The following is a 6,939-nucleotide window of genomic DNA, read 5'->3' as shown; positions in this document are numbered from 1 at the left end:
AGGCATCCGCCAGGTGAGTCTGAGCCTTATTACCAGAAACCCTAGCATTCCGATTTTGCTTGCCCTTTTTCCATTTCCCCAATTTTTGAGCCTGATTTTGATGCCGCCGAAAAAACCCTTTGAAATATGCAGTAGAAGGGAAATCATACTAAGATGTTTTATCCTCCGAAAAACAAGTAGGCAAAGCCAAAACATAAACCCATTTACCATCCTGAAAAACCCATTGCGGCACATGCCCTGCTCGAGAGCCAAAGGGATCTTTTGGGGGGAGCGGGTCAGATAGCGCCTCATCTCCCCAGTGCCTATCCTATTGCATGCTGAACACCTCACTCCCGAGAGCTCGCTCGCCCCGAAAATTCGCTCCCTCCATAATCATATATTTTTTTATAAAAAATGCAAACCTGAAACCCTACTCTTCTCCAACTTAATGGAATCCTGAACGAACACCAACAGTCATTGTACTTGTTCCGCCTCATAACACACCTCCTCCTTCTGCACTCAAGAGCCTAAAACTTCACTTTTATCTTCCTGCGAATCCAATCCCCAAGCACTACACACCTCGGTCAAACCCTGGCCTCAAAGCATGCTCTGAAATTGTTTTGAAAGATGAAAGGCATCGAAGCAATGGCTGAAAGAGGAGTAAGAAAGAAGAGAGCGTGCAATATGTTGCGGATGACTTTGTTCAAGATCAGAAAATGTCTGTTGAAGCGCAGGAATTTGCTGGAATTAGACGTGCGCGTAAGAGGGAAAGTGTCTGCCAAGATCTTCAAAAGTCTGATCTCTCATCGAAACACCGCCTAAATCAAGTTTATATATTACTTTTTCCAACATCAACTATTTAATATTTTGCTTCCATTAATCCCATTACCCCTTGCTTTAATTTCAACCGATTGAACTTCTAAACTATGTTTATCCAAATATGATAATAATAATGTTGTAGGATATTTCATTATATTTTCCATTAAAAATCTCCTAAAATGTTAACCTCCAAAACTAATTAGAATTTTAAGCATTTAAAAAAAAAAAAAATGCCCTCTTGACTATTTAAACATTTATAAAATATAAACACCTAATAAAATAATTAACTCTTCAATTTGTCCTATACATTATATATAAATGAACATTTAACATTGATAAAAAGAAATTAAGGATGGTAAATAACTAATTAAATTCAGGACAATTTTTTATTTTTTTCACTTCCATAATTTTAAACTATATATATATATATATATATATATATATATATATATATATATATATATATATATATATATATATATATATATATATATATATATATATATATGATTACATATATATTTATCTAATATACACTTATATATTTAAAGTGAGGTTTTATCCCCCTTTTAGTTAAACATACCTAAATTTACCATGATACCCATAAACCCCAATTCTGTTTTAATCATTACAAAAAACCTCTTTTATTTATTTATTTTTATAGATTTGTTTTTAAAAAAGATTTTGTTTTGTAATAATATATTTTTTTTATATAAAATAAAGTTTTAAATAGTATTTTTTTCTTTCTTTATTTAAAAAGTGCAAATATATATTTTGATATATGAATATGTTGGTTTAAGTTTATATATATATATATATATATATAAAACAAATAAGTTTATTATTAAGTAATGAATTCATTTAAACATTTAATATATATAGATATATTGGACAATAACTTTATTTTTTATATCTAAGAAATGAATTCTTTTAAATATTTAATATAGGCATGAAAAGTTGTTTATATATATATGTGGTGTCTAGGACAAAAGCTTTCTATGAAAAATATAAAATCTCAAACATATTTAGCAGATTGGATAATTTCTACATATTTGAATCATTGAATTTATTTCCTTTTTATCAAAATTCTAGTTGCTAAAAGAAATAGATAGGTTATTTAAATATTGATTTACTATCAACAAAATATAGTAAAAAGCAGAATTAAGTCAGTTAGAATAGCAACTCTAGAATTTCTATTTATTTCATTTAATCTGTTTAACTATAGATTTTATTCTCTGTAACTAAACAAATGACAGTATTTAATAATTCTAACAACAACTAGATAAATCTAGACTAAAATAAAACTTTAGAAATGACTATAATAAATCTGTTTTTTTGTTTTATTTTCTGCAATAAACAAAATGATAGATTTAAATAAAACTAAATATGACATTTCCATGTATAGATCTAAATTTTAGATTTTATTTTATTTCCCAACCTACTACATGCACGTAGATCTATTCCATTTCTTTTCTAATATCTTGATTTTAAATGCATAAAGGGAATGAATACATTTCTTTCTTTTCAAAGCATCCTATACACAACAAATATTTATTTCAAAACTAAAAACCAGAAATAATCATTTCTTTTCTGCAATATAACATAAATAAATATCACATATCTTTAAAATATATTCCCAAGTCTTTATTGTCATGTTACAAATAGGTCTCTCATTTCAAATAGATGAGGACTTTCAAAGAATATTAATTACATTTACAACATTTTTCTGCAACAATTAACTCCAGCCATATCTACATGTCCTGATATTTTCTTTTAACAACCTGCAAATAAAACAAAGAGATGACCATGGAGTGCTCACCTCCCAGCCTAGGCTAACTAGTAGCCACTCCCGAGCTCGGAGAACCAAGCCCTAGACAGGATTACACACATGCAATACAAAAGATAAGGGAAAACACCAGCTCAAACACAATCCCAACCCAGGCTACACTACACCACACATTTGTGATGTCTTTTCAAGGGTGGTAGTGGACCAAGTACCGTGAGGAGACTGCAAGTATGGTAAAATATATAGCCACCTCATGGAAAAACAAAACATATAGCCACCTCATGGCAAACCAAATACTTCAAGTATAACAGCCCCACATTCCTTATGCCCCCCAAGGCATTCATGCCTTATTTTCCCTCCTTATGACCCCTAATGCATAAACAAGCCATGTAGCAAGGGTCACATAAAATCCCTTGTGATCACTCTCATAACGAGAGCCTCTCACTCGAGGGCTATCACTTCTACCACCCACAAGCCCATCCTCTCTCCCAAGAGTAAGAGGTCTTTTTTACTCCCAAAACACATACATTGCATAAGCACAAAACACTAAGTAAATTTCCAAGAAATACATGCATGAAAACCAATCTTTCTCATAGGCATTTTTCTTAAAAAACAACATACAATAAGAAAACAATACAAGAAAAGTAGAACCAACCTTAAACTACCCAAAGGTATGCTAGTTTTGTTGAGGATGAGCAGCCCAATTCTACAAGACTTCTCTTTCTACCCTTAGCCTGCATTCTAAATCGCAAATCTATCTTTTTCTTTTCAAAATTCTTTTGTCTCCAAAAATGGAGAGTGGGTGATTACCCCCAAAATCTCTCTTTCTTAAGAAGACATTAGTGTGAGTTCTCTCAAGTTTCTAAAACTGAAAAGGAAAGTAGGGTAAAATGGGAAAGGGAATTCTCATTCAAAAAGGAAGGTTAACAACTTAGTTCAAGCCTTCTAATTTCCATTTTCGCACAACTTAGAAAAGTCACTTTTTAGGGTGTCTAAATGGTCACATGGGAGTAGAAACATGTCTAAAATTACTCCTAACCCTTAGGTATACCTTATGGGCTTTAGGAAACCCTAATAAACTACCCCTATGAGTCCATTTAACCCTTTTTAAACCCCTCTGAAGTTTATTTTCGGGTCAAACCTAAGTTGACCATCCCAAAGATTCGTTACCTAAGGCAATTATGGAATCAAATTAAATTTAATTGAAAAAGCTATAGTTAAACAATTCCCTCCAAGAGACAAATTTAAAAACTCAAACATAAATCAACACATGTGTCAAGTGACACAAAGAAAATACTTTTACAAAATTGTACATGAAATCTTCTCTCTTGTTGGATTTAAGTAAGTCAAATAAATAACATTTAGCACACATGCATCATTTACTATTACGAATAAAATACGACACAAACGGGGTGTTGTCTCTCCAAATAGACAAACCCTGGTTTTACGAACATACATAGGTCTAGGTTTGGTTCTCCGTAATATTTCCATGGTCACATGGATATCTTTTCCTGCGCCACTCACACATTAGTAATTTCCAATAACCTCATATAATATTAAACACATGAATTAGAATACACATAAACACTTCGCATACAATTTTTATTTGAACAATTCAATATATCTCATATCCAATTAAATCCACATAAGCAATTATCATAATTCTCGTAATTTTGGTCCACACATAAAACATACATCTTAATTCTATTATCATAATAAAGTCCTGCAAATCCAATAATGACATACATCATCTTCAATTTATCCTATTCTAGAATCATATAGAGTTCTTTATCATAAAGCATATAGTTGAAGCATCAACATTCATCAATGTTATCCAATCACAGAATCATATAAGTTCTACATCCAGACATAGCTGACATATGTTAAATCAAGATTATCCAATCAATGGATCTTTTAGGATTTCAAATTCATAACACATCAAAATGTACACCACAAGGTGCAATAACTCTATAACTTGGTTCAATTACTTTTCTCACCAATCTATTTGTCTAACACAGTCCATTCTATTGAATTATAAAGCATTTATTAATAGGTCAAACATGATCAACTAAGTTAATCAAAACTTGGTTTGGGGAAGGCCTTACAGAGGCACACCTATTGTAGCATTCACATTGTTTTTGAATATGGGAAAATAGGTTTTGATGGGTCTCTGAAACCCATTACAGTAAGAAAATCAAAGGATAAACATTACAGTCTAGCAAAAAGACAACAAACAAAAGAAAGACAGCTGGCGAACCAAATGCCAGCAAACAAGAGAACGTGGATTATAGACCAAAAAAGTCCGATAGTAGTCCAGGCTTAGGTTAATTCTGAAGCATCTTCGCCGCTTCAAGCTCCATCTATTCCATTCACATTGTTATTGTTGATTTTATCATTGAATTTGATGAATCCTTTGCTTGGTTTGAAATTTGCAAGTGGTTGTTGAGCACTGTCACCCTTATCACTTGGAGCCATAGGAATGGATTTCTCTAGTTGACTCACAGTTAGTTGATAATTGTGAAGTGTTGCACACAACCGTGGAAAGGAAGTAAACTCAGAAAGGAGAAGTTTGTCTCTAATATCTTTTTGCAAATTAGAAATGAAAATTATTTGAATATCATTATCAAGCACTTGAAAAGAAATTTGAGAATACAAATGCTTATATCTACTAATGAAATCAGTCACTTTTTCTTTAACACCTTGTTTACAATGTATTAAATCAGTCAAAGTGATCTTAGGACCTATGTTCTTTTGAAATTGTTGAATAAAAGCATTTGATATTTGTTGAAAAGAAGTAATAGAATGGGAAAGTAAAGAACAATACCATTGTAAAGCCTTATCTCTAAGTGTTCTAGTAAACAATTTTGCAAGCAATTTTTTATCATAAGAAAAGTCAATAAACAAAGTTTGGAATGTCTTGACATGTGTTAAAGGGTCACCTTTTCCATTATAGAGTTCCAATTCAGGGACTTCAGTATGTTTAGGAGGGATGAATCTAACAATATTAAGAGAAAGTGGGCTCACAACATTGAACATCGGCAAACTAGACTTGGATTGACTCATAGAAGCGATTTGTTGCTGTAATGATAACATGGTTTGAGCAAGATTGTTAATGGTCACTTCAATAGAAGAATTGACGTTAGACATGGTTGATTGAGAAGGTGGTGTGATGTTATTAAAGGAAGGCATTGATTGAGAATAAGGTGGTGGGACATTACAATAAGTAGGCATATGTGATGATTGAGTTGGAAATGGGACACTTAAAGGAGGAATTAAATTGTTGAATGAATTGCCCCCTTGTGTCACATTGATTGGTTGAGGGATAACAAGAATGCTTATTGAAGACATAGGTAAAGATAGAGGATTAAATGAAGAAGAGGGATTGCATCCATGACTAATGGTTGTAGGTATGACATGTTGAGTTGATGTAGCCATGATATTTGAAGTGAAAGTAGGAATACTAGCCATAGGATTAGTCAAAGGAATAGAAGGATTTGAAGGTTGTGAATAACCTAGGGTTTCGACACAACTATTTATAGGCATGCCATTGGAATCAACAATATGAGAAATTCCACACAATATATCAATTCCATTCTTATCACTTTGAATCATGTGTTTAAGGTCTTCAATTAATGGAAGAGCTTCACTTCTAGGGTACTCTTGGGACATCCATTATTGAAAGTTATCAAATTGATTGTCCAATTTTGAAAGCTGATTTATGGAAACTCTAGTCAAAGCTATTGGAATCCAAGAACACTGAGAGGGGGGTTGAATTAGTGTTCTACCTAAATGATCAATTTTAACCTTATTAAAACATGCACACACCAACTAGTATACCGGTACATGTAGAATTGAAAGAAGTAAAGAAACCAATAAGCCAATCACATAAATTAATACCATAACACACATAATTATACGTGGGAAACCTTCAAAGAGGAAAAACCATGGTGGGATTTGTGACCCACAATATCAATCCACTAGCCATATTAAGAGATATTACAAAATATAGGGGTATGCACTTGCAAGAAGGCTTACAGCCTAGAGCACACTGCTTAATCACAAAAGGAGATTCACTGACTACATACAAATCCAGACTACAATCTGAAGAAATGATTGAACTGAAAAGATAACATCTTCTATGCCTGAATACAGTTTCAGTTAAGCTCTGTCTATTTTGATTTGAAACCCTTAACCTTATACCAGAATAACCCTTTATGAAAAATATCCTCACATACATAATCTCTCTCATATATTTTGCATCTCCTTCATTATTTCCTTCCTCATACATATATTACAAAATGATCTAACCAATTGACCTATATACCCTTTACAATTCACCATGCCTTATGTCGACT

Source organism: Cryptomeria japonica, chromosome 10 (assembly GCF_030272615.1).
Source record: "Cryptomeria japonica chromosome 10, Sugi_1.0, whole genome shotgun sequence".
In the NCBI taxonomy this organism is placed as follows: Eukaryota; Viridiplantae; Streptophyta; class Pinopsida; order Cupressales; family Cupressaceae; genus Cryptomeria; species Cryptomeria japonica.
The sequence above is the reverse complement of the archived record's forward strand: the minus strand, read 5'-3'. Positions refer to the sequence as shown.